Source organism: Schistocerca gregaria, chromosome 1, assembly GCF_023897955.1.
Source record: "Schistocerca gregaria isolate iqSchGreg1 chromosome 1, iqSchGreg1.2, whole genome shotgun sequence".
NCBI lineage: Eukaryota > Metazoa > Arthropoda > Insecta > Orthoptera > Acrididae > Schistocerca > Schistocerca gregaria.
In genome coordinates this window covers 822,778,284-822,792,012 of record NC_064920.1, presented here as the reverse complement: position 1 = coordinate 822,792,012, position 13,729 = coordinate 822,778,284, and the positions used below count along the sequence as shown (strand labels likewise).

At 43.3% G+C, this 13,729-nt stretch overlaps 1 protein-coding gene across 1 annotated transcript in view; it reads left to right on the top strand.

The window, feature by feature from the left end:
• LOC126275586 (probable cytochrome P450 49a1) overlaps window positions 1-13,729 on the top strand; it is a 129,123-nt gene that overhangs the window by 101,418 nt on the left and 13,976 nt on the right. The window lies entirely within an intron of this gene.

Here is a 13,729-nt window from a genome sequence, read left to right as displayed (position 1 = left end):
GAAACCTGCCTGAAGATAATGCTGTTGTTTCCACAAAAACCTGGAATCGTACACACATATGAAATACTTTTCCTAAATCCCATACGCCATAGTTCCTTGCATAAAAATTGTGGCGGCTTCTGTACCTATGTCGTATAGGAAATAAGGTTTATCTTAAAAGGTGGGGGAAGAGGGGGGGGGGGGGGGAGGGGCTGACTTGCCTTGCTGCATATAACTACGGAGCTTTTTATAAGAGCTCTCCGTCCCACGGTAGCCGACTCTAGCCGCATTGCCTTCCAATTTCAGTACATTTCTCAGAAATCTTTTAACGTCAGTACTAACAAGTGCAATATCATTGTCTTTCCAAGAGCTACTGAACGCAGTTGTGAGACGTATTCAGTTCCATTACAAAAACATACTTGATTCAGTATCTCAGCTGTTCCAAGAATTCAGAGGATTGTGTGTGTATTGTGTATTAAACTGGGGACCTAGAAACGACGGAGAGGCTCCGTCCCGCCGTAGCCCTCAGTGGTTCACAACCCCACAACAGGCCACAACAGTCCACCCACCCAATCGCCGCCCCTCTCCGAACCCAGGGTTATTGTGCGGTTTGGCCCCCAGTGAACTCCCCCCCCCCCCCCTCCGGGAACGTGTGGTGGTGGTGGTGGTTAGTGTTTAACGTCCCGTCGACAACGAGGTCATTAGGGACGGAGCGCAAGCTCGGGTTAGGGAAGGATTGGGAAGGAAATCGGCCGTGCCCTTTCAAAGGAACCATCCCGGCATTTGCCTGAAACGATTTAGGGAAATCACGGAAAACCTAAATCAGGATGGCCGGAGACGGGATTGAACCGTCGTCCTCCCGAATGCGAGTCCAGTGTGCTAACCACTGCGCCACCTCGCTCGGTGTCCGGGAACGTCTCATACCAGACGAGTGTAGCTCCAAATATTTGCGTGGTAGAATAATTATGGTGTAGGCGTACATGGATACAATGTTTGTGTAGCAATCGCCGACGTAGAGTAACTGAGGCGGAATAAGGGGAACCAGCCCGCATTCGCCGAGGTAGATGGAAGGCCGCCTTAAAAGCCATCCACAGGCTGGCTGGCACACCGGACCTCGACACTAATCCGCCGGGCGGATTCATGCTGGGGACCGGCACGCCTTCTCGCTCGGGAAGTAGCGAGTTAGACCGCGCGGCTAGCCGGGCGGGCTATACAGAGGATTGTCTATACAAAACATTACGTGCCCTTTAGTATACCATCAACTGCGGAAAACCTCGTTCAGAAAATAAAATGGATGTTACATCTTATGTGGCTCACTCTGTATATTAATAACACTGTTACCCACTTTGATAAGAATGTGACTATTCTCTTCTCCTCTTATTGTCTGTGTGTGGCCGTAGAAGCACGCATACTTCTTTACGCATGCAGTCTCTATAGGCGACGTAAATGGACTTCTGATGGCGAAGGAATCGTCAGTCTGCAACCCCAGATCAGCTGTCTGCACTCCCATAGAAGAAGAAAAACCCTGTCTGAACATGCTTTGAAGACGCAACGGTACCGACCGGGCGCCGTGTCATCCTCACCGGATGCGGATACTGAGGACCACGTGGTCAGCACACCGCTCTCCTGGCCATGGTCAGTTTTCGTGACCAGCGCCGCTACTCCTCAGTCAAGTAGCTCCTCAATTGGCCTCACAAAGGCTGAGTGCAACCACATTACCAACAGCACTCGACACACCTGGACGATGACCCATCCAAGTTCCAGCCAAGCCAAATAACGCTTATATTCGGTGATCTGACTGGAATAGGGTTGCCACTGCGGTAAGCCCGTCGGTGCTGTTCTGTAGCAGTGAACTAGTTTTCGTTGGTACTCGCCGGCTGAACAGCGAAAAGTTTTACAGTAATAAAATAACACTAAATAATAGACTAGCTTTCTGGAACTTATAATTCGTCCCTGACTGCATTGTGGTTGTCAAAGAAACAACGTCATGAGTTCATGAGTAAAAGCCTTGAAAAGTATGAGATCATTGACAAGAGCGTCATGGAGAGCTCGCTGCCAACATTTAAAGCACTCCGATACGTTTATGTATGCGTGACGATTGCTTGGACTATCATATCGCCACCAAAAATTACCAAACACCCCTGGACCAACTAAGTGCAAAAGTTTTCGCATTTGTTTCTTCCTCCAGAAATGTCTTTTTTCTGACGACAAAATGAATGCTATTACACATCTATGGAACAATGTTAACGATCTTTTTGCTATCCAGCGTGGCAGAGACCAATCGTCCATTGATGGAACAGTGCGAAATCCACTCTCAAACTGAGAACTCCAGATATGCGAGAAGATAAATCTACAAAGGTTAAAAACGCAGCAAACACCTGAATATTAAAATATATCCAAGTGTGTTCCGTCCGATGTTTCTTTATGACAATCACCACTCCAGCCAAAAGATCCCAATAATATAATAGGTATACAAGGTGTGTTCTATAAGTAATGCGACCAAATTTATAAAAAATCATTTATTGAATATATTCTTATAAATAATAAAAAATTTTCAAAGTAGCACCCTCTTCCGTTGATACACTTGTGGAGGCGTTGTTTCCATGCCGGGAAGGCATCCTGGAATGCCTTTATGGAATGTCCTTTAGAGCTCATGTAACATACGCCTGGATGCTTTCAATCGTGTCCCAATGTTTTCCATTCATGACTCCTTTGGACTGAGGAAACAAAAAAAAGTCAGCGGGAGCGAGGTCAGGACTGTAGGGAGGCTGGGGAACCAATGGGGTCTTGGTCCTGGCCAGGAAGTCGTTGACAATGAAGGTGCTGTGAATCGGCGCGTTGTCGTGGCGAACTTTCCACGTGTCCTTGATGTCGCTTCAGCAGCGCGACACCATCCTTTACAGTCTTTTGAGCACTTCCAAGGAGAAAGCTGATTTCTCTGTAGTCCCAATAGGTATGAGTTCTTGGTGGACAATGCCTCTGACGTCAAAGAAGACAACTAGCATGGTTTTGATCCTGGACTTGCTCATGCGTGCCTTCTTGGGATGGGGCAACGATGGGGTGTGCCACTCTGAACTCTGCCTTTTTGTCTCAGGGTCATACGACAAATACACAACTCATCACCAGTGATAATTGGATTTAAAAAATGAGGATCATTTTCACACATTTCCAACATTTCTCGGCATCGAAGCACGCACATGGGACGAGTTTAGCACATACCTTTCTCACGTTCAACTCTTCGGTCACAATACGGAAAACGGTTGTTTCTGACATGTTTAGAGTTTGTGCTATCAACAAGGCTCAGCAATCTGTCAGAGTTCAAACAATCGCGCACACGCATCGCATTTTCGCCGACTCGTGTGGTTGATGGCCGTCCACTGCGAGGTTCGTCGGTGATCTCCTCTTGGCCCTCCATGAACGGCTTGTGCCATCGGAAAACTTGTGATTTGGACGAGCAATCATTCCCAAAGGCATACTGAAGTAATTGAAACGTTTCGGTTGCGGACTTCCCAAGTTTAACGCAAAATCTGATAGCGCACCGTTGCTCTACAGAACGATCCATTGTGTCATGTTACATAAACTCAAAACGGGGTTGACGGAAACGCACGTCCTGAATATTTGGCAGCTCGCAGCCGAATGAGACAAAGAGCGTTTTGAAGCTAACACCCCCCTCCACTTAGCCCAGCCGGTTACAACATTATGTAGTGTACCATTGCGTCAGAAAAAATTGGTCGCATTACTTATGGAACAGACTCTGTAGTGGTTCTCACACACATCGCACCTAAGAGAAAAGTGGGCAGACAGCCTAAAAATTTATAAGGGAAGTCCCAATGGTTGCGCTTTATTCTGAGCACAAGTATGGAAGAAAGTTTCAACTGAAAGGCTACTATGTCTGAGCAATACATTCATACTTGTGGAGGATCCAAAATAAAAATACTCTTGAAACTACGCAAAGCACTAATAATAGCCTAACAAGTTTACAGAGCGCTTGAAGGCAATCTGGTACGAAACTGGAGCAAAAGGACAAGTTAGTACGTTGTGGTCCTGGTAGTTCAGCATCACTAACAAAGAAAATTCGTTAAATAATGAAATTTGTCTCAGGTAAAGCTGTACGAAACAAAAGAAACATATAGAGGTTAAGCTCTATGCAGATTTACAGCAGTTTACACCGAGACACATATTGTTTACAATATCTAAAAAACTGAGGCAGATAATACGGTCAATTTTTCGAATACTAACAGATCTTCTCGAGTCCATTTGCACAACGTTGGCGTATTGGACACCTCATTACCAATGTGATGATGAAACAATGATGTAAATCACATTGTCTCTCATAAGAAATGTTAAACGAGATGCACAGTTAACGTTTTAAACGAATTCTTGAACACTGGTCACAGTCTACCGTTTCTGGACTGACTCACCTCTTGGAGATCCGGTATGGACTGTAATTGATTTTATAATAAGGTCCACACAAAAGGAAGACATAAAAATCTAGAAGGATAGATGGATGCCGAATTTAACGATAGATTCGTAACGAATTTCCGAAGTAAGAGTGATTTCAGGTGTGCCGCAGGGGAGTATCATAGGACCGTTGCTATTCACAATATACATAAATGACCTGGTGGATGACATAGGAAGTTCACTGAGGCTTTTTGCGGATGATGCTGTGGTGTATCGAGAGGTTGTAACAATAGAAAATTGCACTGAAATGCAGGAGGATCTGCAGCGAATTGACGCATGGTGCACGGAATGGTAATTGAATCTCAATGTAGAGAAGTGTAATGTGCTGCGAATACATAGAAAGATAGATCCTTTATCATTTAGCTACAAAATAGTTGGTCAGCAGCTGGAAGCAGTTAATTCCATAAATTATCTGGGAGTAGGCATGAGGAGTGATTTAAAATGGAATGATCATGTAAAGTTGATCGTCGATAAAGCAGATGCCAGACTGAGATTCATTGGAAGAATCCTAAGGAAATGCAATTCGAAAACAAAGGAAGTAGGTTACAGTACGCTTGTTCGCCCACTGCTTGAATACTGCTCAGCAGTGTGGGATCCGTACCAGATAGGGTTGATAGAAGAGATCCAACGGAGAGCAGCGCTCTTCGTTACAGGATCATTTAGTAATCGCGAAAGCGTTACGGAAATGATAGATAAACTCCAGTGGAAGACTCTGCAGGAGAGACGCTCAGTAGCTCGGTACGGGCTTTTGTTAAAGTTTCGAGAACATACCGTCACCGAAGAGTCAAGCAGTATATTGTCCCCTCCTACGTATATCTCGCGAAGAGGCCATGAGGATGAAATCAGAGAGATTAGAGCCCACACAGAATCACACCGACAATCATTCTTTCCACGAACAATACAAGACTGGAATAGAAGAGAGAACCGATAGAGGTACTCAAGGTACCCTCCGCCACACTCCGTCAGGTGGCTTGCGGAGTATGGATGTAGATGTAGATGTAGATGTAGATTGATATTTATGCCCATCTATGTAATAATTCCAGCCTGATAGCAGATCTAATTGTAATGACATTTACTGTAAGCTATGCAACTTAAATCTAGAAAACTATGTAAATGTGTTTGCACACTCTTTATTGTTTGTATCAAAATGAACAGTTGTTACTTTATTGTATCAGTAGAAGCTCGTAAGCTGTGATGACTAACAGTACGTACACTAGAGGCCGACTAGAGGTCTATTGAAATAAACGGTCTCCAGCCTTGTTTCATTCCACGATATAAGTTTGGAAGACCACAGCTTCGGCACTACTGGTCGCCAACCAAACTGCACGCAGAGAAATTCCAAGATCAGACCACTTCACTGGAAACGTCTCCTATTAGACCTCAGTTTTCTCCTTGTATCTTCTTCACCAATATGAACAAAGAAAAGAGTCTGAATGACAATTCAAAGATAAAAAAGAAACGCTTCAATTTGCATTCAACTATACGGTTTACTCTTAAAACTTTCTGGTAGATTAAGAAGCGGGACTCGAACCCAGAACCTTTACTTTCAGAGGGGATGCTCTTATTGGTTGATCCATGGACTGCTAACTAGCTGCCTTCTCCTACTTTTCAAAATCATGACCCACCCCACAGCTTCACTTCTACCAGTATCTGTCAGACACTTCACAGAGGCTAAAGACGTCCTATATAGCTTGCTAGATTGTAGATCGAATAAAATAAATTTGTGACTGGAAGATTGCAGTGGCAGGGGCAGTCATGCTAGAGTGCAGCCAGCCACACTAGGCAAGCCTCTGCTTGTGCATACAAAATAGGCAGTGCAACAAGCACTTGGTGCCTGTGAAAGAACGTTGACTGGCTGGCGACTACCCATACTAGACGACTAGCTATAGCGCCTATTACAAAGTTATTTGAATAGGTAATTTTGAAACTAGGGCAACCACAGCTAAAATAATTGTACATGATTGCTTGACATTTCATACAGTGAACAGTTGTTTTAAAATACCTGCATTAAAACTATTAAAACGAAACTGAATGGAATGTCCAATGGTCCACTGTAGTTGTACTTCTTCAGGCAATTTACAAATCCACACAACCGTTTCCGCAACTTTTGAGTCGCAACTTCTGGTGCAAACATCAGTACAAAATATTTTTAAAAAAATGAATGTAGTTATCTGAGATATCCTAATATACTGAATGACAAGACGTAAACATGGAAGAAAATATTAAGCATCAAGCTAGGAAACGTGTGGATCACATACACCCCACAAGAACGGCCATATATATATAGCCTAATTAATAAATGCAACCTATAAGTTCATTCCGAAAAAAGTACTTGCAAATGCTATGCCATAGGTTACAGAATGCAGCAGTGTAACAACTGGCGTGGCTAGGCAAAGATTTCACCACTCCTCAATTGATAAAAGAACCATCGTCAAATGATAAAAATAATATCGTCATTGATGAAGGATTAGGACTCAGAACTGATACTTCATTAAAAACAGCGAAACAGTAACTCAAATGAAAAGTAGATGGGGACCATCGCCATATGATGTAAATTAATTGCGAAAAACGAGACTGCTTGTGTTAAATCGCGAACTGTACACATTCCGATTAAATTACGCTCTTGTCGGCCCTCATAGATGTTATTCAGGGACTACCGGGCCCTGTACTGACTGAAGAATAAAATAAAATTATTGATGAAAACAACTAATTTTTATTCTTCAGTCACTACAGGGTCCAGTACTTCGCTGAGTAACATCTATGAGGGCCAGTTCGTTGCTTGACACAGGCCGACAATAGCGTATTTCAATCGGAATGTGTACAGTTAGCGATTTAACACAAGCTAGTCTCGTTTTTAGCAATTGATCCACATCACATGGCGATGGTCCTCATCTACATTTGAGTTACTGTTTCACTTTTGTTTAATTAAGGATCAGTTCAGATTCCTAATTGTATTCTTTCGGTTTGTACTTAACTTTCATCATTGACGATAGTCTTTTTATCATTTGACCATGGTTTTTTTTTATCAACTGAGGAGTGTTGAACTCTTTGCCTGGCCACGCCAGTTGTTACACTGCGGCATTCTGTAACCTGTGACATACCATTTGTAAGTACTTTCTTTTCGTATGAACTTACAGGTTGCATTTATTAATTATATATATGCCCATTCTTGTGGTTCGTATGTGATCCACACATTTTATAGCTTGATGCTTAATATTTTCTTTCATGATTGCATCTAGTCATTCAGTATTTTAGGTAACTCAGAAAACTACAACAATTTTAAAAATCTGTTTTTTGCAGATATTTGCACCGAAGATGCAACTCAAAAGTTATGAATCCAGTTGGGCAGGTTTATAAATGACCTGAAAAAATACAGTTATGCGCACCATTTGATATTTCATTGAGTTTCATTTTAATAGTTTTAACACCTGTATTTTAAGAAAACTGTCCATTGTATGAAATGTCAAGCAATCATGTATTTGAATCGAAGTATACCGCAGTTTAGTACTCAGGAGAGCTTCTTTGGAGTTTGGTAAACAGAAAGAGTTAGTGGCAGACGTGAAGCTGTGAGGGCAGAACAAGTGAGACGGTAAGAACATTATCCAACATAGCTTAGGTTCAAGATTAGAGTCTCGGTCAGTAAATTTCAAACCAGCACAATGTCAGCTGCAGACTGAGAGACTTATTCTCCAAGTCTTTTTTTATTCGACATGCACCTCTTCCAGCTAACTCTTACTCCCCGATCTTGCCGAAAAGCACCTGACTGGGCTAACTTACTGTACAATGTTCTCAGAAAGACGCAGCCATCATCTGTTATCAAAATGAAGCTGTCCCCGTAAAATCACATGTTCTTGCGCTAAAATGACAGTTCGTCTTCTTAACTCAAGACTGCCGATAACACTCTGCTTTCTGGCCCCAACAAACCCACGTCCTTCCCTTCAAGTCGGTCCATGAACTCCCTGCGTTACCAAGTTCAGAGCAATTGTTGAAATTTGTCAACCATTTGCTGTCTTTTACCGTTCAGAAAAATCATTGGCAGCTTTATCACCCACGGGAATTCTTATCGATTCGACCCTGTCTCCAGCTAATAACAACCCTCTGTACAATGCTGACACCTAGCAGGATCACTCATAATCTAATTTTACGAACTAATAACCAGGACTTCACGTGGCGTCACAGGAAATTCTCTGAGTAAGTGTCACCGCAAGGTTAGTCTCAAAACTATAGCAAATAATCACTATTTGTTGAAGTTTTCCTGAGTGCCAGACTGTTCTCCAATTTGGGGAAGTTTGAAAGTGGTTCACCAGTCTGAAATACAGGGTGGCACTAATTGAACTATATGAAATAAAATCGTCATAAAGTCTGAACGGTTTGCATTAGGACGTTCAAACTACACGCTTGGCCGCGGGACATGATGGTTCGGTTTAGTGACCAAGGCCAGTTTCATTTGGATGGGTTTCTCAATATGCAAAATTGGCGCACTTGGGGAACTGAGAATCCGCATTTCGCCCTCGAGAAGTCTCTTCTCCCTCAACGGGTGACTGGTGTACAGTGCCGAGTCATGCGATATTGCTTGATGGCACGGTGACTGCCGAAAGGTGCGTGAAGGTTTTGGAAGATGATTTATCCCAATTATCTAAAGTGACGCTGATTTCGACAATGACGGAGCTCGACCCCACGAAGCAGGAGAGTGTTGATGTCCTGGAGGAGCACTGTAGGGACCACATCCTGGGTACCCAGAGGCCACTGGCACAGGCCACGATTGGCCGCCCTATTCTCCAGATCTGGCACATGCGACCTCTTTTCGTGGGGCTATGTTAAAGACAAGGTGTACAGCTATAACGCCAAAACCACTGCTGAGCTGAAAACAACCATTCAGGATGTCATCCACAGCGTCGATGTTCCGACACTTCAGCAGGTCATGCAGAATTTCGCTACCCGTCTGCGCCATATCATCGCCAATGGTGTCAGGCATATCGAATATGTCATTACCTAAATCTGAATATCTGTAGTGACTTTCTCATGTTGAATAAAGTACGTGCAAGCCATAGTTTGTAAATAATTTACGTTTTTTCATATAGTTTAATAATTGTCATCCTGTCTCTCGGATACCAGATGGAAGAGCTCTCCCAAGGAACTCAACAATTGAAATGTTGTCTACTACAGGTGCCTATTTTCACTCAGTCTTTGCATTCTTAGATTCTTTTTACTGTGTCACATCCCCCATCTCATCTTCATCCACTTCCTCTTATCTTTTCATAATAATTTCATCAATTTTCTTTTCTTTATGTGGTTTACATACTTTTCCTTCCACATTTCAGCTATCCCTTCTTTGCTTAGAACTGGCTTGCAATCTGACATTTTGATATTCAAACAGCTTCTTCTATTTACTGCAAACATCTCTTTAATTTTCCTGCAGGTGGTATAAATCTTTCCCAAACTCATGCATACTTGAACATCTTCGAGTTTCTCCTTTAGCCATTCCCACTTTACCAGATGTTTCATTGTTCAGATGTTTGTATTTCCTCTTGCCTGCTTCATTTGCTGCTTTTTTCAATTTTATTTTTTCATTATATACATTTAATATCCTGTACGTTACCCAATATTTGCTGCTGCGCCTTGTCTTTCTGCCTAGTTGTTCCACTGCTCTCTTACTATTTCACGTATCAAAGCTAGTTGTTCACATTTTATTGTATTTTTCAGTCAATCGTTCTCTAATGCTCCGTTTGAAACTCGCAACAACCTCTCGTTTATCAGCTTATCCAGAACCCATGTTCTTAATTTCATAGCTTCCTGTAACTGCTTCATCTTTAGTCCGCATTCCATAATTAATAAATTATAGTTAGTGTGCGTAAGTGTTCCTGGAAATGCTTTACAGTGTAAAATCTGGTTTGTAAATCTCTGTCTCAACAGAATGGACTCTAAAAGAGTAATTAAACGTGTATGATGATGGTTGTGAGGGTAGACTCCTTGTACATGAGCGACTTTTTTTGTCTCGATCGACTATTCATGGCAAACGAGTCTACTGCAGCGCCCCTGGCGTTTTATTTGCATACTGAGACACCCTTGTAACGATTGGTCCTTTTGTTTAAATGATGGCACGAAACTGGTGTTCGTTCTGTGTGCTGTCTACAGTGAAATTGAGGTTATGGGGAACCATCCTTATTTCAAAATGTCGGAATATAGTCTAGTAACATCATTAAAGAACTAGCATTGACAGTATGGTTTAATAATAACCAAAGCCAAATTCATAGTGACTGTACTTTACAAAGATGAGTGGTAAATTTCTCACACAATATAAAAGTGGAAGAATAAGAAAAATGTGGTCCAAAAATTACATAACACCATTTTGCTGCTTGAGAAAATAGACCTAAATAATACAAACACATCAAACAATATTTAGAAAACAGAAGACAATGCTTTTTTACTTTACCTTTTGCATCTTGTTTTCTTTGTAAATACCAAATAACATCAGAAACTACTTTTCTGCTTTAGTAGTGCTAACTTTTTCACCACTGAAAAAACTTTCATTCAAGTTTATTTATTTATTGGTCTTCTTGAAACTTCCTGGCACATTAAAACTGTGTGCCCGACGGAGACTCGAACGCGGGACCTTTGCCTTTCGCGGGCAAGTGCTCTACCATCTGAGCTACCGAAGCACGACTCACACCCACTACTCACAGCTTTACTTCTGCCAGTATCTCGTCTCCTACCTTCCAAACTTTACAGAAGCTCTTCTGCGAACCTTGCAGAACTAGCACTCCCGAAAGAAAGGATATAGCGGAAACATGGCTTAGCCACAGCCTGGGGGATGTTTCCAGAATGAGATTTTCACTCTGCAGCGGAGTGTGCGCTGATATGAAACTTCCTGGCAGATTAAAACCGTGTGCCCGACCGAGACTCGAACTCGGGACCTTTGCCTTTCGCGGGCAAGTGCTCTACCATCTGAGCTACCGAAGCACGATTCACGCTCGCTACTCACAGCTTTACTTCTGCCAGTATCTCGTCTCCTACCTTCCACACTTTACAGAAGCTCTTCTGCGAACCTTGCAGAACTAGCACTCCTCAAAGAAAGGATATAGCGGAAACATGGCTTAGCCACAGCCTGGGGGATGTTTCCAGAATGAGATTTTCACTCTGCAGCGGATTGTGCGCTGATATGAAACTTCCTGGCAGATTAAAACCGTGTGCCCGACCGAGACTCGAACTCGGGACCTTTGCCTTTCGCGGGCAAGTGCTCTACCATCTGAGCTACCGAAGCACGACTCACGCTCGCTACTCACAGCTTTACTTCTGCCAGTATCTCGTCTCCTACCTTCCACACTTTACAGAAGCTCTTCTGCGAACCTTGCAGAACTAGCACTCCTCAAAGAAAGGATATAGCGGAGACATGGCTTAGCCACAGCCTGGGGGATGTTTCCAGAATGAGATTTTCACTCTGCAGCGGAGTGTGAGCTGATATGGAACTTCCTGGCAGATTAAAACTGTGTGCCCGACCGAGACTCGAACTCGGAACCTTTGCCTTTCGCGGGCAAGTGCTCTACCATCTGAGCTACCGAAGCACGACTCACGCCCGCTACTCACAGCTTTACTTCTGCCAGTATCTCGTCTCCTACCTTCCAAACTTTACAGAAGCTCTTCTGCGAACCTTGCAGAACTAGCACTCCTGAAAGAAAGGATATAGCGGAGACATGGCTTAGTCACAGCCTGGGGGATGTTTCCAGAATGAGATTTTCACTCTGCAGTGGAGTGTGCGCTGATATGAAACTTCCTGGCAGATTAAAACTGTGTGCCCGACCGAGACTCGAACTCGGGACCTTTGTCTTTCACGGGAAGTGCTCTACCATCTGAGCTACCGAAGCACGACTCAGGCCCGATACTCACAGTTTTACTTCTGCTAGTATCCTGTCTCCTACCTTCGAAACTTTACAGAAGCTCTTCTGCGAACCTTGCAGAACTAGCACTCCTGAAAGAAAGGATAGAGCGGAGACATGGCTTAGCCATAGCCTGGGGGATGTTTCCAGAATGAGATTTTCACTCTGCAGCGGAGTGTGCGCTGATATGAAACTTCCTGGCAGATTAAAACTGTGTGCCCGACCGAGACTCGAACTCGGGACCTTTGCCTTTCGCGGGCAAGTGCTCTACCATTTTTTTAACCCTTTAATAAAATGGAACTAAAAAAAAGAACCTAGTGCCACCGCCACTTTTCATCCTATAACAAAAAAAAAAGACTGGTCCACTTCAGGCGTTGGCTCCTGACTAAACCTACCCCAGAGAGCTGCCTATATACCAGGGCAAATATAGGAAATCAAGGTTAGGGCTATCCGTACAAACAAAACAAAATCTTCTTTTTTCTGAATTTTATTTTTATTGTTGTTATGTTATTATTTTTGTTTTGTTTTTGTTTAGTTTTGTTGTGTAATTGATCAGAGGCCTTCTGCGCCCCGCTGCTAATATGTTGAGTCACGTCTTCTCGAAATTGATGTGTTCTGTTCAATTGTTCAGAAATGTTCATTGGTTCAAATAGGAAACGTTCTTCTCTCTTGGTTTAACACATTCCAGCTGCGAGGCGTTTCGTGGAAAGCACTCCCAAGGAAGTTCGAGAAAAATTGTCTGTATTTTGGGTGACGGACAACGACATAATGATGGTCATTGAGGTATGTCCAAAAATCGAGTACAGAGTCTACAGTTCGTCCAAATAGGTAGTGAATGGCATGTCCGCGAATCCAATTCACAGCATTGGTCTTTGTCCGAGGTAAATATTCACGATCCGGAAATAATAATGAAAGGGGTGTAATCCGATCCGGAATATTCCGCGTTAGAAAAGCGACAATAAGACGAATCAAGTGCCGAACCTCCGCCGCCGGTCCGCAAACAAACCGATGTTCATCATTGTCTGGCACTCTACTCATGGAACAGAGAGGTGATTGGGCGAGGTGGATACGACGAAGGCGAGATTGATTAATTTGCTTACCATTGACAGTTAGGTAGCAGACAGATTGAACATTCGTGTCAAGGTAACGGGCGAAAACCGCGCGCCATACATGACGCCAGTCTACCTGGGGGAACTTTTGTTCAATCGGGTTAGGTGGGCGACCTAATTGGTGGACATTGTATGCTGCCTTTGTCTTGAGTAAAAGCTGTCTTGGTAAGGTGAGGCGTAGATATCTGAGTTCAAGAAAGAAGTATCGTATATAATGGAACTGGGCCGGAACGTCCGAGATCATCACTGGGGCTGACAGTGAGACCGGCGTATATGCCGTCAGGAGGAGACCAGTGAGGCTCGTCG